This window comes from Taudactylus pleione, unplaced genomic scaffold, assembly GCF_031769625.1.
Source record: "Taudactylus pleione unplaced genomic scaffold, aTauple2 ptg000396l, whole genome shotgun sequence".
Taxonomy (NCBI): Eukaryota; Metazoa; Chordata; class Amphibia; order Anura; family Myobatrachidae; genus Taudactylus; species Taudactylus pleione.
In genome coordinates this window covers 2,005,962-2,032,044 of record NW_028284797.1, presented here as the reverse complement: position 1 = coordinate 2,032,044, position 26,083 = coordinate 2,005,962, and the positions used below count along the sequence as shown (strand labels likewise).

The window sequence follows — 26,083 nt, the reverse complement described above, 5'->3', positions numbered from 1 at the left end:
AGTCAGTTCAGACACTGCCAGCTTGAGTCAGGTCATTCCCCTCATCAGGCTTTTGCAGAAGCAGCTGGAGAAAGTGAAGGAGGAGCTAAGACGGAGCGATTCCGCTCGGCATGTGGGACTTGTGGATGAAGCCCTTCATTCGCTTTGCCAGGATTCCAGGGTGGTCAATCTGTTGAAATCAGACCACTACGTTTTGGCCACCGTGCTCGATCCTAGGTTTAAAGCCTATGTGGTGTCTCTCTTTCCGGCCGACACAAGCCTGCAGAGGTGCAAAGACCTGCTGGTGAACACACTGTCAGCTGAAGCGGAACGTGACACGTCAACGGCTCCTTCTTCATTTTCTCCTGCAACTGGGGCTGCCAGGAAAAAACTTAGGTATCCTAAGCAACCCGCTGGCGGTGATGCAGGGCAGGCAGGACCAAGTTTGGACATCTGGTCCGGACTGAAGGACCTGGCAACAATTTCTGACATGTCTACTGTCACTGCATATGATACTGTCACCATTGACAGAATGGTGGAGGATTACATCGGTGACAGCATCCAAGTAGGCATGGCAGACAGTCCATACCTGTACTGGCAGGAAAAAGAGGCAATTTGGAGGCCCCTGTACAAACTGGCTCTATTTTACCTGAGTTGCCCCCCCTCCAGTGTGTACTCCGAAAGAGTGTTTAGTGCAGCCGGGAACCTTGTCAGCGAAAGGCGTAGGAGGTTGCTTCCACAGAATGTGGAGAAGATGATGTTCATCAAAATGAATTATCAGCTCTTCCAGGGAGACCAGCCTCCAGAAGGTACAGAGGGACCGGTGGTGGTGGATTCAAGTGGGGACGAGTTAATACTTTGTGAGGATGAGGATGTACACACTGAAGAGGGTGAGGAATCGGTGGATGAGGAGGATGAGGATGACATCTTGCCTCCATAGAGCCAGTTTGTGCAGGGACACATTAATTGCCAGCTTGTTTTGTGGGGGCCCAAACGAACCAATCATTTCAGCCACAGTTGTGTGGCAGACCCTGGCGCTGAAATTATTGGTTTGTTAAAGTGTGCATGTCCTGTTTATACAACATAAGGGTGGGTGGGAGGGCCCAAGGACAATTCCATCTTGCACCTCTTTTTTTTCTTTGCATTATGTACAGTTTGGGGCCTAGTTTTTCAAACTGCCATCCTGTCTGCCACTGCAGTTTCACGCCTAGATGGGTCACGTGTTTGTGCCGCCCACTCGTGTCGCTTAGCATAGTCATCCAGCTACCTCGGTGTAACGTTTTGGACATAAAAACACTATTGTGAGGTGTGAGGTGTTCAGAATAGACTGGAAATGAGTGGAAATTAAGGTTATTGAGGTTAATAATAGCATAGGAGCAGAAAAACCTACAAATTCTGTGATTTTAGCTGTTTTTATGCTTTTTTAAAAAAAAATACAGATCCAAAACACAAAACCCAGAACCCAAAACACGGAAGGGTGGTTTTGGCAAAACCAATCCAGATCCAAAACACGAAGAAAGATCCAGATCCAAAACCAAAACACAAAACACGAAAAGTGGCCGGTGCACACCCCTAATATATATATATACAGTGTATATATATATATATATATATATATATATATATATATATTGTGACAGTATCAGCAGATTCTGTATGGGGCAGGACAGATCCGCCCACACAGAGTAGAAAAGCATTGTGGGAAGATGCCTAATGGCTGCCATATGACCAGAGCCCAAGTGAGGCTGCTGGCAGACACAGACAGTCCAGGTGGGGCTGCAGTGTGAGTGATGCAGACCAGGTGGTCAGGATCATACCTGCAAGGAGGCAAGGAGATCCCTATACCTCTGACACTGTCCTTGTGAGAGGTGGAAGCCAACAAGCTAAGGAAGCTATACCAGGCCAGGAGGCCAGCGTCCAGTCCTGCATGTGGCAGGAAGGACCACCAATCTCAGAGACTGTGAGAGACTTTCATGCAGATTAGCTATAGAGAGGGTTCAAGAAGTGAGCTAGTGCCCTAAGAGAGGGCTAGGTTGTTTATTATTTTCTATTTCTATTTACTGGTTTCCATGCTGGAAGCAAAGCACCATTTTCATTTATTTTTACTGGAACGCAATGTGTGGACTCTAATTCTGCACCTAATCACAGTATGACTGACCCTAATCTACCGAGCTAATTACCCCACAACATCACAATATATATATGGAAACCCCCCCATAAAAATCCTGCGTGTGCCCCTGGCTTATATTTGCTGCATATATACTACAAGTAGCACTCTTTCTATAGCTTCAGTCAGGGTCGGACTGGCCCACAGTGGTACAGGGGAAAACCCCGGTGGGCCCCATCCCCTCCTCTAGGGACCATGTCCATGGATGGATTGGCCATTGACCTCACAGGGAGTTTTCGCGGTGGGCCAGACTGTTATGGGGCCACACAATTCAAATTTATTTTTCTGTTTTTTGTGTTTTAAATATGTGACCTGACCCACCCAACGGGAGTTGGCCCTGGCATATTAATGGCTGGAGCCGACATGATTTGTTCATGGTGGTTGACCCCTCCCGAGAGACCAGCTACCAATAATTATGCTTTGCAGATCAGCCCATCCCCTCCTAATCCACTACTCACATGGCTCCCCACTGGCAGCGTCAGGTACTGGAAAGTAGGGATCTGAGGTGAGCAGCGCAGGCAGCATCTCAAAGCCAGGGTCACACACACACACTGACTGTCTGTCTGCCTGTGGATCTATTCTGTGGATGATGGGATTGGCGGCTGCTGCTGCCCCGCCCAGTGACTGCAGCAGAGGTCACCCGTTTCTTCCCCTCCCCTGCCTGCAGACCTCTAGAGACCATATTCTCATTCATGACCAGGCATGAGTTAGCCAGCAGTGGACACCAAGCATTTCCAGCTGCTGGGTGAGTGCCTCTGTGGAATTCCGGGGTGTGCATGCCCCTGGGGACTGCTTTCTTGGGAGATGTGGATACTCTTCCGGGGATGCGAGGGGCTCCCTGAAATTTTGTTAACCTCCCGACACTCCCGGAAGAGTAGGTAAGTATGATTCACCTCTGGGGATTAACAGAGTGGGTTCCAGCCACCAGACCTCCCCTCCTCAACATTTAATTGACTCCTCCTCTCTCATAAATGGAGTGAGGGAAATATTACATAATCATCCAAACATACAGTGCACATATGCAGATCCCTTTATCAAACTAACAGAAACACACACTATTTAGATTGCCAGTCAAAATACAATTGTGATTAAAATAATTCACGGATACTTAATTTGGCATTCTTGTACTCTAGTCTGCAGAATACCAACTTTAACTAGTGGCAAGTTATGAGAAAACATATCTTATATAATAACTTAAACCAAAATACCGTATATACTCGAGTATAAGTTGACCCGAATATAAGCCGAGGTACCTACTTTTACCACAAAAAACTGGGAAAACTTATTGACTCGAGTATAAGCCCAGGGTGGGAAATGGCAGCAGCTGGTAGTGCCCCCAGTAGTAATTCCCCCTGGTTGTGCCCCCAGTAGTAATCCCTCCTGGTAGTGCCCCCAGTGGTAATCCCCCCTTTCAGTGCCTCCAGTAGTAATCCCCCCCTGGTAGTGCCCCCAGTGGTAATCCCCCCCTTTTAGTGCCCCCAGTAGTAATCCCCCTCTGGTAGTACCCCCAGTGGTAATCCCCCCTTTTAGTGTTTCTCAGCTGCCTGTGCCTTACCTGCCTGCCTGTCTGTTACGCTACTAAGCCTGAACCTTGCCTGCTCCAACCACTGGATTTAACCCTGCACCCTCCACAAAACTTTACCTGCCTGAGTACCTGAACCAGCTGTTCCCTGCACCTTGCCTCCCTTTACTCCCAGCTGGACTTCATTACCACAGCCTGCATTTGTTACAGCTCATCATTCCTGCATTCAGTTACAGCTCATCATATCTGCACTCTGTTACAGCTCACCATATTTGTTTACTGTACTGTTCCTGCCTGTCACTATCTGGACATTTCCCATTAACCCCACTACAGTTATCAAGTGCACTTTAGTGCTATATCTGGACTTTTTATTTGCCAATCCAAAGTTCACATCAGTAGTCGTTATCCAAAGTCGCCTAAATAAAGCAGAAACTACTCAGTGAGTATCAATGTAGGACCACAAAATGGCTGCCAGTAGCTGGGAATTCTTTATATAGGGCTGTGATCTGCATTGTGACATCACAATGCATGCAGGCATCAGCTAGAGAAGGCTGTAGCTTGGATCAACTCTGGGCCCAGATGCCCCGCAGCAGCACCGAGAATAGAAAATCCGGGGCTCAGGAGATGGCAGTGTAACTCTGTACAGGGAGAGGGTCGGGGGCCACGAGGCAGGCACAAAGATGCTCTCTGTGTTGTATGGCTGTCAAGTTGACTGTTTGCTAGCATGTTTGTGTTGGGGCACCTACAATTTAAATTTGAATGAGGCCACTCTCAGAATTCGCAGGCATGATGGCAATGGGGAGTTCACGAAATACTCTGAACGTTCCCCTCCTGTTCCAAACTATCAGAGATCTTACTCTTCTCCGGACAATCTTCAAAGACAAGCAATGATGAATAACTTCTATAGGTCGGAAACCCCTCATGGATCCAGCACAGCAATGATGGCCCAACCCAGTTACTCGCCATCACATTATCCGCCTCACCAAAGTCGGTACAGTCACGGATCCGATCATTTTCCCCCACGCAGATATGATTCCTCTTCCAGCCACCGATCCAGTAGAAGCTATAGCTCTCATCCTTATCAAAAGGAGAGTTACCACAGTAGCAGAGACTTGGGATGTGCAGGCTCAGATTAGTTCGGATTTTCCCGCCAAATTCGGATTTTTCCCACCAAAAGGTCTCAGAAAGAGGCAAAACGTCATCTTTCATAGACAAACATCATCTTTCATGGACTTTTGTCCCGGACAGCCCCTGTAAAAATGATTTTGATGAAGGGCAGCGTACAACCCACAGGACAGCCCCTGTAAAAATTATTTTGATGAAGGGCAGTGTACAGCCCCCAGGACAGCCCTTGTAAAAATTATTTTGATGAAGGGCAGTGTACAACCCACAGGAGCGTACCTCTACAGCAGACAGGACATCCCCTGTAAAAATTATTTGTATGAGCGTACTCCTACAGCAGACAGGGCACCCCCTGTAAAACTTATTTGTAAGAGCGTACCCCTACAGCAGACAGGGCACCCCCTGTAAAAATTACTTTTATGAGTGTACCCCTACAGCAGACAGTGCAGCCCCTGGACAACACAGCACTACAGCCAGCCAACCCCTATGGACAGGACAGAACACCAGCCAACCAATATATGGACAAGGACAACAGTAGCCAGCCAGCCAGCCCTATGTAGATATGGACAACAGTAGCCAGCCAGCCCAGCTTTTCACACTGGGGGTGGGTGAAGAGAGCACCCCTGAAGGACAGAGCACCCCCTGGACAACACAGCACTACAGCCAGCCAGCCCCAGGGGCGGATCTAGACTTTTCTTTTAGGGGGGCGGTTTACAAATTAATTCTGACTTCTCTCCTCATATACACACATACATACACCGTGAAAGCAAATAAAAAATGTCAACTAACTCTATACACTCACACAAACACTAACTTCAAAACAGTTGGCTGCAGGGGTTCCGGTGCCATTGGCTGATCCAATTCCGTCTTTTGCTGAACTCGGTCTGGAGGTTCTGTATTAGTACACCAGCGGCTGCACGTATATTCATCCAGGACTCTCATCTCCAGATCCCCCACTCTCCTATTTCCCATGTGCTCTCTCCTCCATGCTTTAGCTTCATCTCCTGCTCTTTCCTTAGCTGTCTGTTCTCTCCTAGCTTTCCCTCATTTTCCCTCTTATTGTTATATTTTCCCTCTCCCCCCCACCTCTAACACTCTCTCTGTTCTGTCTACTGCTCCCTCCTCACCTGTCTCCCCCCCCTTTTCCCCCTGCAGTCCCTCTACCCTCAAACTGATTTCTAAATTCTTCTTTCCTGTACATAGAGTGCAAAGCTGCTTTGGCCAACCACAACAGGTCCAGGACAGTGGCCAATCATTAGATCCTGCAGATGAGCTCCGGGCAATAAGATCAAGTTCAAAATGCAGACTCGATCTCATTGGACACTGCTAGGCTGCCAGCTTCTAATGATTGGTCCTGTATCTATGACAGAGCAATCGGCATTCCTGTCTGTGGGCTTAACAAGCTGCAGTTTGTGCGCAGCTGAGGACACCCTGGGGTAGATGTATGAAAGCGGCACGTTAAGTGCCGCTATAACGCTTCCTGCTTCGCCTCTTTACCGAGGCGCAGCAGGAAGCACTACCGATGAGATGTAAGAACATCTCATCGGCCAGAGAGGGGGAGCGATAACTCCCTCCTCCGGCGCTACCCGCTAGAGACAGCAGGGCATCAGCCTAGTGCTGATGTGCTGTGTCTCTGTCCCGGCCGGCTCTGCTGAGCATGCGCGGGATCTCGCAAATATCGCGAGATCCCCGCGTGCAGCCCTGGAGCCGGCAGCAGCCCCAGCAGGGACAGCGCTGTCCCTGCTGTGGGTATAGGCTAGCGCCATTCTGTAGCTGTCGATAACGACAGCTACAGCTGGCCGAACGGTTATGCGGTATGAACGTTTGTACATGGCCCTGCCGCTCGGTGCTGCTATCTTGTAGATAGCAGTGCCGATAATGACAGGGGCGCATAGCGCCCCTGTCATTTGCCGCCCAGACCCCTGATCATACATCGGGGAGAAGCGGTATCAGCGCACATGACGTGCGCTGATACAGTTTCTGGGCTTCATACATCTCCCCCCCTGTATGCTACTGCGTGTGAGTGTGTGACATATACTGTAGATGAGGAGTCCCAGTCTCCCAGCTGTCTTTCTTGCGGCTGTCCATCTGCCCCACACCACCTCCGGTCCATCCTCACTCATTCTCTGTCCTGCTTTACTCCTCCTCAAGCCTGCCCCACTCCTCCACTGGCCTTTCAAACTCCTCCTCTGATCCACCCATGCTCCACTTCTGGCCTGAAACCACTGCGCCTCCGGCCCGCCCCCAATTATGCGGCTGGGATAATAAATGTGCGCTTGCGGGGTGGGGGACCGGGGACACGTGCCTCCTCCACTTTGATTTGCCGACGCACATAACACAAGTTGCGCTGCAGGACGAGCACTACCTCCAGTGCTCTGACCTGCAGCAGCTGTTTAGTGGTGTGTGTGTAGGGGTGGCGATCGCCCTGATCGCCCCCAACCCCGGATCCGCCACTGGCCAGCCCCTATGGACAGGACAACAGCCAGCCCATATATGGACAAGGACAACAGTAGCCAGCCAGCCCCTATGTATTGTATATGGACAACAGTAGCCAGGACAGCCCCTGTAAAAATTAGTTTGACGAAGGGCAGCATACAACCTCTGTAAAAATGACTTTGATGAAGGGCAACGTACAACCCCTGTAAAAATTATTTGTATGAGCGTACCGCTACAGCAGACAGGGCACCCCCTGTAAAAAATTATTATTATGAGCGTACCCCTACAGCAGACAGCATACCCCTACAGCAGATAGGGCACCCCCTGTACAAATTATTTGTAAGAGCATACCCCTACAGCAGACAGGGCAGCCCCTGGACAACACAGCACTACAGCCAGCCAGCCCCTATGGACAGGACAGGACAACAGCCAGCCAATATATGGACAAGGACAACAGTAGCCAGCCAGCCCCATGTAGCTATGGACAACAGTAGCCAGCCAGCCAGCCAGCTTTTCACACTGGGGGTGGGTGAAGAGAGCACCCCTGAAGGACAGAGCACCCCCTGGACAACACAGCACTACAGCCAGCCAGCCAGCCCCTATGGACAGGACAACAGCCAGCCCCTATATGGACAAGGACAACAGTAGCCAGCCAGCCCCTATGATTTGTATATGGACAACAGTAGCTAGGACAGCCCCTGTAAAAATTATTTTAGTGAAGGGCAGTGTACAACCCACAGGACAGTTTGATGAAGGGCAGCATACAACCCTTGTAAAAATTATTTGTAAGAGCGTACCCCTACAGCAGACAGGGCAGCCCTTATAAACATTATTTGTAAGAGTGTACCGCTACAGCAGACAGGGCACCCCCTGCAAAAAATATTTGTAAGAGCGTACCCCTACAGCAGACAGTGCACCCCCTGTAAAAATTATTTGTAAGAGCGTACCGCTAGAGCAGATAGGGCAGTCCCTGTAAAAATTATTTGTAAGAGTGTACCCCTACAGCAGACAGGGCAGCCCCTGTAAAATTTATTTGTAAGAGCGTACCTCTACAGCAGACAGGGCAGCCCCTGTAAAAATTATTTGTAAGAGTGTACCCCTACAGCAGACAGTGCACCCCCTGTAAAAATTATTTGTAAAAGCGTGCCGCTACAGCAGACAGGGCAGCCCCTGGACAACACAGCACTACAGCCAGCCAGCCCCTATGGACAGGACAACAGCCAGCCAATATATGGACAAGGACAACAGTAGCCAGCCAGCCCCTATGTAGATATGGACAACAGTAACCAGTCAGCCCAGCTTTTCACAATGGGGGTGGGTGAAGAGAGCACCCCTGAAGGACAGAGCACCCCCTGGACAACACAGCACTACAGCCAGTCAGCCCCTATGGACAGGACAACAGCCAGCCCCTATATGGACAAGGACAACAGTAGCCAGCCAGCCCCTATGTATTGTATATGGACAACAGTAGCCAGCCAGCCCCTGTGGTCAGCGTCAGCAACAGCTCCCTCCCTCTTCAAAGTAGCCAGCCAGCGGTACTTTTTTATTTTTATAACAGTCTAACACACTGACCTCCCAGTTCCCTCCTAACTCTGCACACTCCACAGCCGGAATGAAAAATGGCGGCAAACACGGGACCTTTATAGAATCCAAAACCCGGGAATGAGGACGCTTTACCTCGATTTCAGATCTGAGTCCGGCGGGAAAACCCGAGCCCGACTCGGTTCCCGACTCGGCTTGGGGGAGCTCTGGGGGGGTTCAGATTTCGGAAATCCGAACCCACTCATCCCTAATATATATATATATTAACCCACTCATCCCTAATATATATATATATATATATATATATATATACACACACGTACAGTCAGGTTCATAAATATTGGGACATTGACAGAATTTTCATATTTTGGCCTCTATTCACCACCACAATGGCTTTGAATTGAAAAAAACAAGATGTGCTTTAACTGCAGACTTTCAGATTTAATTTGAGGGTAATTACATACAAATCAGGTGAACGGTGTAGGAATTACAACGGTTTCTATATGTGTCTCCCACTTTTTAAGGGGCCAAAAGTAATGGGTCTATCAACTCAAAAGCTATTTCATGGACAGGTGTGGGCTATTCCCTTGTTATTTCATTATCAATTAAGCAGGTAAAAGGTCTGGAGTTGATTCTAGGTGTGACATTTGCATTTGGAATCAGTTGCTATCGACTCTCAATATGAGATCCAAAGAGCTGTCACTATCAGTGAAGCAAGCCATCATTAGGCTGAAAAATTCAAACAAACCCATCAGAGAGATAGTAAAAACATTAGGTGTGGCCAAATCAACTGTTTGGAACATTCTTAAAAAGAAAGAACGTACTGGAGAGCTCAGCAACACCAAAAGACCCGGAAGACCACGGAAACAACTGTGGTGGAAGACAGATGAATTATTTCCCTGGAGAAGAAAAACCCCTTCACAACAGTTGGCCAAATCAAGAACACTCTCCAGGAGGTAGGTGTATATGTGTCAAAGTCAACAATCAAGAGAAAACTTCACAAGAGTGAATACAGAGGGTTCACCACAAGATGTAAACCATTGGTGAGCCACAAAAACAGGAAGACCAGATTAGAGTTTGCTAAACAACATCTAAAAAAGCCATTACAGTTCTGGAACAACATCCTATGGACAGATGAGACAAAGATCAACTTGTACCAGAGTGATGGGAAGAGAGGAGTATGGAGAAGGAAAGGAACTGCTCATGATCCAAAACATACCACCTCATCAGTGAAGCATGGTGGTGGTAGTGTCATGGCGTGGGCATGTATGGGTGACAATGGAACTGATTCCCTTGTATTTACTGATGATGTGACTGCTGACAAATGTAGCAGAATTAATTCTGAAGTGTATCGGGCAATGTTATATGCTCATATTCAGTCAAATGCTACAGAACTCATTGGACGGCGCTTCACAGTGCAGATGGACAATACTGAAGCATACTGCAAAAGCAACCAAAGAGTTTTTTAAGGCTAAAAACTGGAATGTTATGCAATGGCCAAGTCAATCCCCTCACCTGAATCCGATTGAGCATGCATTTCACTTGATGAAGACAAAACTGAAGGGAAAATGCCCCAAGAACAAGCAGGAACTAAAGGCATTTGCAGTAGAGGCCTGGCAGAGCATCACCAGGGATGAAACCCAGCGTCTGGTGATGCCTATGCGTTCCAGACTTCAGGCTGTAATTGCCTGCAAAGGATTTGCAACAAAGTATTAAAAAGTGAAAATTTGATTTAGGATTGTTTAGTTTGTCCCATTACTTTTGGCCCCTTAAAAAGTGGGAGGCACATATACGGTAGAAACCGTTGTAATTCCTACACCGTTCACCTGATTTGGATGTAATTACCCTCAAATTAAATCTGAAAGTCTGCAGTTAAAGCACATCTTGTTTGTTTCATTTCAAAGCCATTGTGGTGGTGAATAGAGGCCAAAATATGAAAAGTATGTCAATGTCCCAATATTTATTCACCTGACTGTATATAAACACTCACACAGACATAGACAGTTCACATATACATACTGTATATACATTACTTACGTCTTACTTCAGAGGCAGGGAAAGGCATATTGGCCAGCAGCAGCAGAAGGGATGGAGCCAAATGCAGGGGGCAGGTCTTAATCATGGGCCGTGGCAGGCGGCTCCGATAGAAAAGAAAAACAAAAAACAGTTCATCTTGGGAATTGGGGCCGGGGACAGTGTGGGCGCCCCAGGACGACCGCCCCTGTCGCCCTCCCTATAATCCGGACCTGGGTACATAGGGATCAGGACCCATTTATTATCATGCGGGACAAATCAGATTTGACATGCCCTTCCCCATGAGGCCACGTCCCCCTTTTGGGCACACGTCTTATGTCCCTAGACCTAACCCCTCCCCCCTTAGTGCCTAACCCTGGTACTTACCTTCGGGATCCCAATGGTTGGGATGCCGGCGCAGTATTCCGATAAGTGTTGGATTCCGGCGTCGGCATTGTGAATGCCGGAATCCCCTCTGTCGGGATCCTGAACGTATCCCGGGCACAAGGCAGCCCCATAGAATTTTATGGGGCTTGCTGTACCATATGTATTGTGGCAAACCTCTGAAACAGTAGTTTTTGGAGGTTTTACCTAATTTTAGGCCCTTTATCACATTGTCATCACAGTCTAAGCAAATTAATCTGAAAGCAGAATATAAAATAATTTGCTATGCACGAATTATGAGCGGAGAGTGGGACGAATTGAAGCAAACTAAATGTATGCAGATACTGTATTGTAATGCCAAGTCATGGTAAGAATTACTTCACGTGTTTTTTGAATGGGGAAGTCTGACCATCCTACTCGTTTATTATATTACTCAATAACACAGCAAAGGATGGGGTCAACAGTTTCCAATAACATCACATGTATAATTGTATGACTTTATATTACACTGGGGTTTTTTAACCTATGGGAGGAGACAACAACAACTAAATTCCAACTTCAAATGTTAGTGCTTCCCCACAGCTGCTCACACACTAATATGTGAGTGTTCCCTGCTTACTGCTAGGTCTCCACCCAGCCAGCAGCACATTACACAGACGTGCCCCTACACATCCCAACTGCTTCTGCTACTGCTGTTGTTGTGTGACTAACGCTGCCCTCACTGAGCTGTGTACACTGCTGTGCATGCATGGCGTGTGCGGGTCACATGACGTTCCTCTGCTCCTCTATTGTGCTTGTGCATCACCCATTCATATCACCAGCACATCACTGAGAGGCTGCAGCGTGGATTATATCCCCCAGACGTGGATTTTATCCTGATTGTGGACTGTGTTTCCTGCAGAGCCGTCCCGCAGTGGTAAGTGCTATGCTTGGCTTTCTCCTGATGAGAGCCTACAGAAGTTGGGCAGCTGTACTATTAATGTGCCCGCAGCACAACAGGCAGAACAAGGGAGCCATTCAGCACAAGCTGATTTCTAGTTTGTGTACAGAGCAGTTGTCACTTCTTATATGACTCTACAACCGGACTAAAAATAAATCAGTTATACAAATGCTGGGATTTGTAGTACCACAAGTTGCTTAAACCTGCTATATACTAATTACGAATCCAAACAGTGATTTGAAGTAGTTGAATGAAAAATGTAACTTTCTAGGTCATTCTCACTGCACTGCTGGACACTCAGCTGGGCTCCTCTAAGACCACTACAATAAAATGTATATTACATTGTAGTTTATGGTTGAACTACAAAGTGCATTTGCTCAGTGGATGCCTGAAATTAGTGTTCTTACTGTGTATTTTGTCTGACTTGTGTATTTTGTCTGACTTTGTTTTAAGAATGTGTGGATAATAGATTATATGATTACTACTGACAATTGTAACAGGTTCTTTGTATTACATCACAACAGAGTACTGTTTTATGCAGCTTCACACTTATTAGTATTAATGCAGCAGATTGGCAATACTGTAGCATCAGTTAATGTGATTATGTGTCTAGTACACATGTTAATTTGACAAATCATATAGCATTAGTTAGAATGGGGGAAATTGCTAATTAAGAAGAAAGCTCCCTTTAATTAGTAAAAAAAACTTTTTATACCATGTCTTCAGTGAACAGATTTTATAGTAAATCCAGTGCACAGGGTTATTAGTTGCAGTTTAATGTTTGTAAAATGTTATCTGAGAATCTCTCCTTTACCCTGTGATATACAATAACAAGCTGCAGCAAGCACCAGTGGTGTATATTCATCCCAGATGCCCGGAAACAAGTTATAATTTGGTGCCCCCCGTCACAGCCGCTGACACTGTAATGTAGCAATTTTCATGCAGACAGGCTATAGATAGACGAAGGTGGCAGCTGATGGTCTAACCTGGAGCTCTCCACTAGTGTATGGTGGCTTCTCAGGTTCCGGGAAGGGGTGCCATGTGTTGGGCAGCCGTGGCGGTACACTCCGGGTACGTAGTTACAGCCCTAAGAGGGGTGAATATGTTGTGGACAATGGAGGAGGTGCCCCTTCAGAGCTGGAGCCCGGCAGCAGGCGCCTCCATTGTCTTCCATAGTTCTGCCCCTGGCAAGCACTGACCACAGAGGGTGACGCTGGTGGTCAATTGCTGCTACACAATCCACACGTGCAGTGCCAAAATACACCAATTCAGGTGTTACAGTGAAAGGGACACAAATGTCACTTATACCCCTTTTCCACCTAAATTCCGGGTCTGACCCGGAGTTGGAACAAAGTTCCAATCCGGATCAGACCCGGAATTTTGCCGGCGCCGACTCGGGATATTCCCGAGTCAGCGCCGCTCACACCGCAGTCGGATCTGCATAGACCCGGCTTTTGCGGAGTGAAAGTGGTCATCTCCAAGCGTCACTGAAGCCGGACCAATCGGCCGGCTAGCAGCGCACGCCAGGTCATCGTGACCCGGAGTGCGCTGTTCTCACAGCAGGGTTTCACGGGCTACGCCCGTGTGAAACCCTGCTAGTTACCTGGGTTGGAGTGCCGGGTCACTCGACCCGGCGATCCAACTCTCTGCCCTTTTACACCAGGGAGCTGCCTGGGTTAACCCTTCAAAAACCCGGGTTTTAGCTCCTGTGTAAAAGGGGTATTAGTGATCTGCATACACATTCATTTCATTCACAAGTCATCTGCCACCGATGTTTTCTTTTTTGAGTGGTGAGTTTCAATCAGAGTATATAGTGATGGTTCATCTTAATGATGATGATCATAATAAAGTGTTGAAGGAGTTTAGGAAGAAAAGTATTTTGGCCCAAAGGTTATAGTAGACCTCAAAATAATCTATTTGATTCAACATGTGCAGTTCCATCTGTGCCCTCAGCCCAGCAAATGGTAATGCAGAACATTGCATTACATACAAACATTGTCACAAACACATACGGGGGAGATGTAATCAGCTCTGGGGGAGATGTAATCAGCTCTGGAAAGTGATGGACTGTCATTTTTCAAACACAGCCGGTAACACGACAGTTAGGAGCTGAGTGGCTGGTAGTTTATTACTCTACAATTTATCACTTTTCAGAGCTTAGTACAACTGGCCCAGAGAGAGAGAGTACCACCCAATCAGCTCCTAACTGCCATGTTGCAGGCTGTGTTTGAAAAATGACAGATAGGAGCTGATTGGTTGGGAAGTTATCTCCCTCCACTTTATCACTTCTCAAGGCGACATCTGCCCCGTGACATCTGCTATGTACTAGGTGGAAATACAAGCACGTTTTCACATTGTCAGAATGCAAAGCATGTCAGCATTTTCTATAACTATTATGTTGTATGAATTGCAGTGATAACTGCTAAGATAGTTATTTTTCACTACATAAGATAGACTATTGGTCACCATTGACTTTGAGTATGTGTGAGAAATCTAAATGTCAGGATTTTTTTTTTTTTTTAACATTTTACTTGTGCAAAATTGTAAAAGCCATTTACAGAAGATGGATGTTTTTGCCCTATAGATAAAAATGACAGCTGTTTAATGCTTGCCTCACATCCATGTGCAAGTAGGGTAATCATCACCAGCAGTAGCTCTTTATTTGGTACATTTATTTTATCTTTTCTTCTACATCTTATCACATTACTAAAACCTCTAGGGATCAGTGTCATGTAGAACATAGAGCCGTATTCAATTTTAGCCGAGCCGCGATACTTTTTTGTGTCCCGGACGTTTTGCCTGTTTTGTAGGCGGAAAAGTATCGCGCATGTGCCCGCTTTACCTGGCGTAACTTGAACAGGCGGAAAGTACTGTCAGATTTGTGGAAATCAGCCTCACACTCCCCAAAAGATGCTCTCACATGGAGGTTCCCTATGTACCCCCTTATTTGGCTTGCTGAAGGTATTTGATCTTTTTAAACGGCTTTAATAGCTGCTAAATAGCGTTTTTCTATACGTGGCGCAGAATAGCATTTAGGAGTATTTTTTCCTGAAAATAACTTATCCCAGCAAATTTGAGGTACTTGAAAATGGGGGCCAGCATATTTTAAAGTTGCTAAAGTGAAGTTGAAAAAAATCGTGAAAAATCCACCTTCTGCAAGCACCTGCAATAAAAAAAACACTTGGGGCATACTTGGGGACCCCCCCAGAGTCAAGTTCGCTAGTTTTTAACTGTGTCCCCCAACATTTTTTTTTTTTGACCCCATAATTAAAGTGATTTTTTTTGGGGTTGTTCTTATGTGTTTTTTTTTTTTTTTACACAGTTTACCTTTGGGGGACTGTCTCAAGGCTGCAGGGGGGTTCCCGCAACGTTGCACCCCAAAACCCCAATTCTGCACTTTTTCCCGCCTGCTATTCATAGGCAAAACTTTTTCGCCTATTACATTGCATTGACTTTCCGTCTAGGCGGAAAGTCTATCAAACAAAAATGTCAGCTGCTCAATCAATCTAGCAGTACTAATTAGACGGAAAGTCTATCAAATTGAATACGGGGTAAAAGCAAAACAGGCGAAAATGACGTCATCGGCAAAAAAGTATCGCGGATCCGGACTTTTCACCTCAAATTGAATACAGGCCATAGTTGTTGTTTGGTGAAACTAAATCTTTTCAAAATAGTTTAGATTTTTTTCAATCAAAACTTCCTAGAGACAAGAATTTTGCAGATAACTCAACTTTTGCATTACAGTTTTTTAGTGTATAAAAGTGAAATGCTAATCATGTCACAATAGCAAAGTGTATATACTTTTATGTATGCAATTGTTGTTAAGCCATTGGTATTTTTGTTGTGCAACAAATCCTCAAAAAGGTCACATGATCTATCAACAATGGACAACCATGGGACCTGCTGCATCTGGTGCCACTTTGTCGTTTCACCATGTTGCATGGGCAAATCGCAGTCATTGATATTAATATACCTAGTTTGGCAGGATGCCTGGTGCTGGCATGGTAAGATTTTATTTTGGATATCGCATCATTTTTGTAGACTACAGCTTGTGAGTATATGCTTGGATCATATATGTGTTTGTAAAGGGAAAGCACTGCTGGTAGCATCTGTCAGTTACCTTTGTCCATATGCACCATCTCCAGCTGTATTTGAACCTGAGAACTATGACATTGAAATCCCTAAGGGAACCAGTTCTATGAGCGTTGCACATATTTACTATGGGCCTGATTCAGACCCACTCGCGAGCGGCTGTCCGCTCGCAAGTGGGTCGATGTTCTGCACTGAGCATGCGCACGACGGAGGGAGCTCCGTCGTGCGCATGCGCCAGACGCGACGAGCGAAGGATTTTCCTTCGCTCGTAGTGTCTCTTCAAAGGGGGTGTGCTGTCGATGTTGACTGACAGCACGCCCCCTTTGGTGGGCGTGCCGGGGGCGTGCCTCCCTGACGGGGGCGTTCACACGGGAACGCCTCCCGTCAGAAGCCGGCCCACTGATATCACTAGTGATGTCAGTGGGAGTGATTTTGGCTCTGATAGAGCCAAAATCACTCCGAGCCTTGTGGTTGAAAAACTCAACCGCAGGCTTTTGTACGCAGTTTCGATGGTCGCGATGGTCACGACCATTGCGGCCATCAAACTGCACGCTCGTATAGGCTGTGGGTGGTGACCCACAGCTATACGAGCGTCCAGGAGGACGCTCCATAGTTATGGAGGACGGCCCTCATTCAGAGCGTGCGCTCTGCTCAGAGCATACGGTTCTGAATGAGGGCCTATGTTTTCAATAGCAGAGAACTTTCATTTGCATTTTCATTTGTCCCTGATGACCTTTTAAGTTATTACATTAATATGAAATTAGGTTGCATGTGTAAATCAGCTAGGAGGCCTGGGCATGTGCAGTGGAACTGAAATCCAAATTTGGGTTCTTTTACTTAAAAAAAAAAAAAAAAAAAAAAAAAAGTGCAGAAATATTTAGATAGGTTTTTTTTTTTGTTTGTTTGTTTTTAAAAAGGTTTGTGTGAGGAGCATTTTTTTTAAATATTTTATTCAGGTATTATCACCATCCTGGAATATAGGCATTATACTTAAATACAGTAGGCATCTTTCGCTGCCTACTGTATTTAAGTATGACTGCTACATCCCACAGTATTTAAGTATGACAGTTACATGCAATTTAGTGTAGTTTTTTTAGCCTGTGATGGCAGGTGTTTTTCTGGCAGTGACACTCTCATGTACAGAGCAAAGTGATAAAAAAGCTCTGCGGTCTATTTACTAAGCCTTGGATTGAGATAGAGTGAACGTAAATAAAGTACCAACCAATCAGCTCCTAACTAATTTTTCAAACACAGCCTGTGACATGGCAGATAGGGGCTGATTGGTTGGGACTTTATCTCCATTCACTCACTATCTCCCCTTTAGAATGTAAGCTCTCACAAGCAGGGCCCTCTTCCCTAATGTGCTACTCCTTCCCTTACTTATACGATCATCCACTCCAAACTCCCCACAAAGGCACCGATTACTGACGCCCTGCTGCTTCTGAGTGTTGTGATCGCTATTGCAGCAATGTTTATATACTATGCCCTTGTCCTGCATTGTTTTGTACTAAGTCACTCATTTCTTGTTTGCTCAATTGTTTATGTTCTTTGTGAGGCGCTGCAGAGACCTTGTAGCGCCATATAAGTAAAGTATAATAATAATCTCCATCTAAGGCTTAGTAAATAGGCTCCTCTATCATTAAGGAACACCTACATTTTCACTGACCGTAGAGCATTTCTGACCCTTAGAGGGGAACTCAATTCTTGGCAATGGGTGCAATATGCCGTTCTGGAGCATCAAATATGGAACAGCTGATTGGTTGGTACTTTTTCTCCATCCACTTTATCTCTCTCCAAGGCTTATTACACATACCCCTGAATTACTAATACACCAAAAATCTGGCCAGGATTTTCTTTTGAAATCACTTGCCTATATATATGTTATGTGTTTTGCTGAAAACATGGGGAGATCCATGTGTTTTGCAGCCTTTCAAGTATGGCAATTCTGTCTACATAGGGTAATAACACAGTAGTTGGAACCTTAGCCATGAATCATCATGTTGCCATCTGCAATGGCTTTTCTGCACGGCCATGGCAGCCTACTTAGGAGCTTTTGCTAATGTGAGAATCTGCCTGTGTATGTTGAACATCCAAGTGTCTGCATGTGGCAGGCCATCCTGCCCACTGTTTTTCCATCTGCAACCATCATCGTCATAAGTATCTAGGCATACACCCAGTCCATGCTGAGTGCAACAGATCTCTCAGAAACAGGCATCCCATCCCCATCTGCACGCAATCCTAGTTGGCTTACACGCCCATGACACTCCCACTAGACAGAACAGTGATGTGCATCCGAATGGTCGCCGCCCAAAAATGCCCATTTCACGGGCAGAGTGGTCTGACCAACCCATCCATCCTTGCGCATGAGCAGACACTTTTCTTTTTCCTGTGGCGCATGCACAGTATGCAGAAATCTGCGACACCCATCCGCAAACCCACTTGCATCCAACTCAAAATCAATCCCTACATGTTCTCTATTTAATAAAATGTTTGTGGAATAAATACTAGCTATACACCCCAAAGCAATGAAGACCCCAAAGCAATGAGGAACACTAGTTAGTAGAATACTAGCTACAGTATATGCCCCAAAGCAATGAGGAACACTAGTTAGTAGAATACTAGCTACAGTATATGCCCCAAAGCAATGAGGAACACTAGTTAGTAGAATACTAGCTACAGTATATGCCCCAAAGCAATGAGGAACACTAGTTAGTAGAATACTAGCTACAGTATATGCCCCAAAGCAATGAGGAACACTAGTTAGTAGAATACTAGCTACAGTATATGCCCCAAAGCAATGAGGGTTTTAGTGTTATTTGAGAAGATAACTTGAAATTGCTGCCTGTGGCCATATAAACAGCTAGTTGTTAAGAAGAAGAGAGAAAAAAAATGTCCTTGAAGCCTAATCTTCATTGGGGGAGGAATTGTGTCCCTGTGCTGTCAGCCTTTGTTACTTGAACGTTTATTTCCAAAGTTCTATCCATAACATAAGAATACTGGTTTCTCCTGTGCTTCAACTAACAATAGTATATTAGTACATTATGTATTACTGTACATAGAAGTTTGTGCATTTGTTTATTTTTGTGGCTTTGATTTGTCTGATCTCCAGGATCATATTTACTGTTTTTCTTTTTGCTTACTATTAGTGGTCAATCCAATTAGGTGTGAGATGCGAGTAGCTGTTCTCTCTGCCAATTCGTATAGCACATTCATCTTGCAATCATTTGCACCTCCTTGAGGGTGAGAGATGGAAGGGAAAATCTTTATTTTAAGGTTAAAATGTCGGGGACAATGTAACCTCTTTAATACCCCCCCTAATGGAAGTTGCCAATTGACTTAACTAGTACAATAATTTACATGTAATTTGGGGGGGGGGGGTTAAAAAAAAAATGACCTCAAAATACCCCAAATCAACTTTTTCGTTAGTTTAGGCACCCCAAATTTAATCACAGTATTTTTTAAATTGCCCTCAAAGTACCCCAAAATCACCCTCCTCCCCCTACCTTTTCTTGTATTTTTAGATACATTTGTTTGAGATTAAATAAATGTCTGCTTGTTATAAGTTTTTTTGCATTTTTTTTTTTTTTTTTAAAAAGAGGCACAAATCAACCATTTGACACCATTTAAAAATCTTCAGTGCTATCCTTATGTCCACAAACTGCCCTCTATACGGTTCTACTAAGGAATTTATCCATTTTGGGGGGTCCAAGGTGGTCTCCCCACTTTTTCATGCACTTCTCTCACATTTAATTAGGCAGTCATTTCGCAAACCCCCACTCAGAGTACCGCGAATAGACATTTTTAATCGAATTGTAGAATTTTAGGGTGCCCGCACTTGTGCTAAGTCTGCGAGTTTCATTAAACAACTTATACCCCTTTTACACCAGAGCTAGAACCCTAGTGAAACCCTGCAGTGAAGCCAGCCAATCGGCAGGCATGTGGCGCTCTCCAGGTCATTGTGACCTGGATCGGGCCGGTAACCCTGCAGGGTTTCACGGGTCATTCCCGTGTTAAACCCTGCAAGTTACCTGGGTTGGATTGGCGGGTCACTCCACCCAGGAATCCAACCCTATCCCCTTTTATACCAAGGAGCTACCCGGGTTAACCCTGCAATAACACTGGTTTTAGCTCTGGTGTAAACGGGGTATAATTGGATTGACCCCTTAATCAAATTGAATTCATGCTTTTTCTTGCTACATTAAGATATACTGGTGGCAAAACTGTTGTTTTCTAAAATAATTTGAATTCAAAAGGCATGAATGGTAAAAACACGCGGCTTTTCTTTCATTGATAAGCTGCTCATGAATGGTAACATTGTGATTGAAACTGCCAATGCATGTTTACAATGCGATTTATTCAGCCAGATCACAGGTTTGTCCGCACAAATGTTCAAAGGTGGTAGTTCCAGCTGTACAGTGATCAACTAGATTGCATAGCTGACATCCATTTCTATATTTGTGTCTAACGATGACCCTCTCACATGCAGCAATTGGAGTTGTCATTCTAATAAGTTTTTACTAATTTTATACAGTCAAATCCAGTGTTCACATAGGGCCAGAGCCGTACACAAGTGGATGCGCAATTCCGTCCATCTAAAATGCTAATGCAACAGGAGGTGACTGTAAGAAACAGACACTTCCTTGCTGCAACCAAGGTTGCAGCCTGGGATCACCATCGGAACTATTGCGACCATCGGTAGCGATTGATATCCCTTTGACCGTGTCATCAGCACTCCCAGAATACGGGGTGAATGCAGGCCATCCCCGCCCCCGCACTGCCCCCAAACACTTTTGCCTGTGCGGTATCGCAGGACGAGTTCTACACATGCGCAGAACAGATCTTGCACACGTTCAGAGTACAAAACATTGGAAATGTGCACTAGCGTACATCTCTGAATCAGGTCCATAATCCACAGTACAGTTGTTAAGCAATTGTCCAATTAAACAAACTACCGGTACATTTATTTTTAGTTGAAAAAAATAAAATAAATATGTAAAAGTTTTTTGGTTTACACAGTGATTCAGATTTTATTTCCTTTGACAATTCTGTATTATGCTTTATGCATCACACACATTTGTGTGTGTTTTATTGTAGTAGGTGTGTGTTCAGTGTTTATCTTTGTAAAAAGTTAAATAGTGACACTTGCCATCATCAGGCTGAGGGCTGGCGGCACATTAGGTTTACAAAGGGATTTTGGAATGACGTAGAGGACAAAGTACCATTAATTGGCTACCAGGCCCTTGACACGAATGGCTTTTGTTGTGTAAAATAAACTGAAACATATATTCCTCTTTGTAATGATGATTCCTCAGATCTGTTGCTGTTTTCAGTTTTAGCTTTTAACTTAATCCCAATTTTGTCATTTGTTAATGACCTGTCAGCTAGGGAACCAGCCTGGAGCACATATCCCGTATGAGTCACTGCATTCTGGGAACCATTTCTGTCATTAGGGCAGTCATCCAAGTGACAACAAGGAGGCATATGACACCTCGGGTACCCAATACACTAAATGTTGAGATAACAGTGGACCTTTTTATATCAATTTATTACCCTTTTATTCTATTCACTGTCATTGCCAACTTTTAGATAACATATCAACAAATAGAGATGGGTAGGGGGCGTTTATTATTTTACCACCGTCAGCGAATGCCAATATAGTGATTTTATGAATCTTTAATGCAAGTTCTGTTTATACCTATTTCTTCCAAATTTCATAAAGATCATGAATACAACAAGTTGATGCCTTGCATGAACACAAGTGGCTACCATAATCCATCTATCTTCTATAAGTAATACCATAACTATAGACACAGCATTTGGCATAGTGACAAATCACTGGGATGCGCTGATGGCATGTGCACCTCCTGGTTAATGTGGCACTGTCTAACAAGGGCCTGAATCAGAGCTGGACGCTCTGAAAGAGCGCTCGCTCTGAATCAGGGCGTGTTTTGTGTTTTTTGGTGCGGCCTCCTGGCCGCTTGCTTAGCTGTAGGTGATGGTCGCGATGGTCTCGACCATCGGGGCTTGCGACGAGACCCTTGTGGTAGGGTCTCGTTCCCGCAAGCTACAGTGAGCTTTCAGCTCTATTAGAGCCGGAAGCTCACCCACTGACTTCACTCGTGATGTCAGTGGGAGCGCCTCCATTTGGCCAGCCACCCCCCCTGTCCGCCTTCAAAATGGGGCAAGCTGTCAATCAAAATCGACAGCTGCCCCGCTTTGGTTATGTGATCCTTAGTGACTGAGTGTCTGTCGTTAGCCGGGTCTCGCGCATGCGCACGTTGGAGCCGGCTCGCGCATGCGCAGTGGCCAAACATCGACCCGCCTGCGAGCGCATAGCTCTTGCGAGTGGGTCTGAATCAGGCCCACAGCACATAGGCTATATGTAATTACATAGCTGATAGCAGCTTGCAATAAATTAGTTTTATGTGCAAATAATATATTGTTTCCCTATTTATTTCCATTAGATTGCAATTGCTTAACTCATAGGGAGAGATATAGTAAGCTCTAAAAAGTGATAAACCACCAGCCAATCAGCTCCCAACTGTCATTTTTCAAACACAGCCTGTAACATGACAGGAGCTGAGTGGCTACCAATTTATCACTTTTCAGAGCTTAGTACATCTCCCCCTTATAATGTCATCTTTACAGCTCAGTGTTGCGTATTAACTACTGAAGTGCCAAATGACCGAATCTATTTCTAATTTGAAATACACTGGTTTGGCCAAATGGGACAGAGACATTTGTTTGACAGTCCTGATCATAATGTCATCAATGGATATGTGAATTTGTATGCTTAGTGTATTGTAGTGACTGGTAATATTTTTAATGCTTCCTTAGGCTACAAAGAATAAAAATGCTATAAGCGTGTATATAGGTTCTGTGAGATCATGTCTGCTCAGTTTGTCTGTGGATATTACAAAACTTTGGTTTTATATAGGAACAAGATGTAGCTGCTAAATTTTCCTTGGAAAACATTTGGGTTCCATGATGTGCTAATCGCACGTGTGAAACCTGTTTAGTTCTATTATATGTGCACTGGAGCGTTTTAAGTGAGGTCTGGCCCATAATTATGGGTGGATGTGAGCCTGCCAGGTGGGCCGTACATCACATACTTCCACATCAGCCAACCATGACAGACACAGGAGTGATTAGCCATTGAGTGAGTCGCTCATGAAGACAAAACACGTGTATTGTAATACTTGTTATCATGATTAACAAACTTACTGTCTCTATAGAATGCCTGATATTGGATTGTAATTTTGTGATCTAAATTACTATTAGTTTATTATATTACTGAATTAAATATTTGCCAGTAATAAGTACCATTTATAATGTGTGCATGGCTGATTATGGCAACCCTGTAGTGTGCATCTATTTTAGTATTTGCACCATTACACGCTTGTTTTAATCGTCTAACTTGTACTAGAAAGAAAAAGCTGACTGCTTGGTGTGGTCTAGTCAGATTGCTTGGTGTGGTCTAGTCAGATTGCTTGGTGTGGTCTAGTCAGATTGCTTGGTGTGGTCTAGTCAGGGCTTCCACTAGGCAAGCTTTGGGAGCTACCTAGGGGCGCCGACCACTGGAGGGTGCTTCTGAGTCCGCCCTAACTACGGAGGGTGCAGGGGGTGCGATTGTTATGGCGCGATTGCACCCTCCATTTGCCGGGCACCCGCTGAGATTATGATGAGATTATATTAAGCCCCCCCGGCAGCGGGGTTTAAGGTAAGTATTTATTTTTTGTGTGTGTGTGCACGGGGGGGCTTGCTACAGGGGGAACTGCTGGGAGCATCATATGGGGGTACTACAGCAGCCTTACTATTGAGGGCACTACAGGCGCCTTACTACTGGGTGTATCATAAGGGGGCACTACAACTGGGAGCACTACAGGGGCCGTTACTACTGGGGGCACTGCAGGGAGCATTACTACTGGGGGCACTGCAGGGGGAATCATCCCTTTAATTCAGATTCATGTGAATATTACTAGGGTGCTGTGTATGTGTCTGTGAGCTGGGCGGATGGTTTGGGGGAAAACAGGTGCGGCATTGTGAACCTTTGCCTGGGGCGCCCTGAAAGCTTGCACCGGCCTTGGGTCTAGTGGAAATGATGCACCGAAATGCACAATTGCCTACACTTTGATCATTGAGAGACCTCCCACAAGTTGTCAGCTTGCAAATGTGGGTAGGTTTTGTACTGATACAGGGTATCAAGCCCTACCCACATCAGAGAATACTAATGCCGATATATCGTTCAGTGTGGGCTCAATTTCCACTGCACGATATAATGAACGGTTGAACTATAACAAAATCGTTCATTATATCATCTAGTGTATACGCGGCCTAAGGGGCCTATTTATCAAGTAATATTTGCAGGATATTCCCTGAAAACAGCGTTTTTTGGGGGATACTCACAAATATTAAGGATCCCCCGAATGTACTCTGGAGATATCTGCTACGGTCCCTCCATTTCTAACAGCAGCTGTAGTCCCCATAGGTTACCATGCGGGTTGCAAAGCTGTCAGATTGACCAGGCTCCGGAATGCAAAGCATTCTGGTGCTTGACCTCGATAGGATACTGCCATCTCCAGATGACCTTATCCTATAGTATCCCATGGGCTACTATTTCCTAAATATTACCAGGAGGGGGTCCTACTGAACCCTCCCCGGCAATGGCAGAAATGAAGAGAACGTGTTAATAAAGAATATTTAGATTATGGCAAAATCATTTGTGGCTTAGAAGAATGTGCTTATAATTAGGAACTATTTTAGATTAAAATATCAAATTTTAGTTAGAAGTGAAAGTCTCTGAGGAAGTGCTCTGTACTGATCAGAGATCCAGAGGTTAGTGTGCTCTAATGCCCAGATATACCATATTCTTTCTACACATTTTATACCTTTTCATTCATTTATTAAGTCTAGTCAGTGGCGTCACTGGGGTCGGTGACAGCTGGTGCACCAAATAGACCCCCTGCATGGGACTTAAGAGTGTGTCCCATAAGGGGGCGTGGTCTTGTGGGGGCGGGCCCAGCACTTCTGGAGATGTCGGGCTGCCCCCAGAGACTTTTTCCTTCGCTGCCGACACCACCTCAGTGACCAGGACGGTGGAGTATCCCAGTCTGGCTTCAATAAAGTCAGAGGCACACTATTTTTAAAGAGGATAGTCTCCTTTTTCAAATGATGCGTCCCTTAAGCTGGGTACACACCTTTCCAATAACAGGCTGATCGGGTAAAACTGTCCCGAACATCCGTGCAGTATGTCCCTAGCGTGACCCCCTTGTCTGCTGCCTCAGAGCACCGTACACACTGTGCAGACATAGCAGTGTGTATGGGCTTCCCTGGAATCAGGAGGTCGAACCGACAAATATTAAACAGAACATAAGATGCGACTTCTCGATCGTTGCAGGAGCGTTAAAAGCTGTTTATTGGCTAACGCTCCTGCATCGGGACCGCGTACACACCGATACAATCCAACGCCCATTCTCTCAATAGAAAGAACGGCCCGACGATTGTACAGGTGTACCCAGTTTTATTGTCTGATGATCAACAGACCATGAACACTATCAACATGCACTGCAGAGATAATAGTAGAGCTGGAGTAGGGAAAGGCACTTATGCACAGTCTTTACCATCCTGGCACCTATATACTATGGGGCATCCTTCAACATGCACTGCAGAGATAATAGTAGAGCTGGAGTAGGGAAAGGCACTTATGCACAGTCTTTACCATCCTGGCACCTATATACTATGGGGCATCCTTGTTTGAAGGAGGGAATTCATACCTGCCCTTAACACCGTATAGTACAGAAAGTAGATGATTACTCTTTATTGCCTTAAATGTAATTGCCTTATTATATAAGTGGTCTAATACTGTAGGCACATCAAACACACCTTT

The 26,083-nt window shown here is 45.3% G+C and overlaps 1 protein-coding gene across 2 annotated transcripts in view; it reads left to right on the top strand.

The window, feature by feature from the left end:
- The first annotated feature begins 11,854 nt into the window (after window positions 1-11,854).
- DENND2C (DENN domain containing 2C) overlaps window positions 11,855-26,083 on the top strand; it is a 53,927-nt gene continuing 39,698 nt past the window's right edge. For both annotated transcript variants that reach the window (XM_088446304.1, XM_088446303.1), the window contains exon 1: window positions 11,855-12,081. The gene's annotated coding sequence lies outside the window, so the exon portion shown is untranslated. The remainder of the gene's footprint in view (window positions 12,082-26,083) is intronic.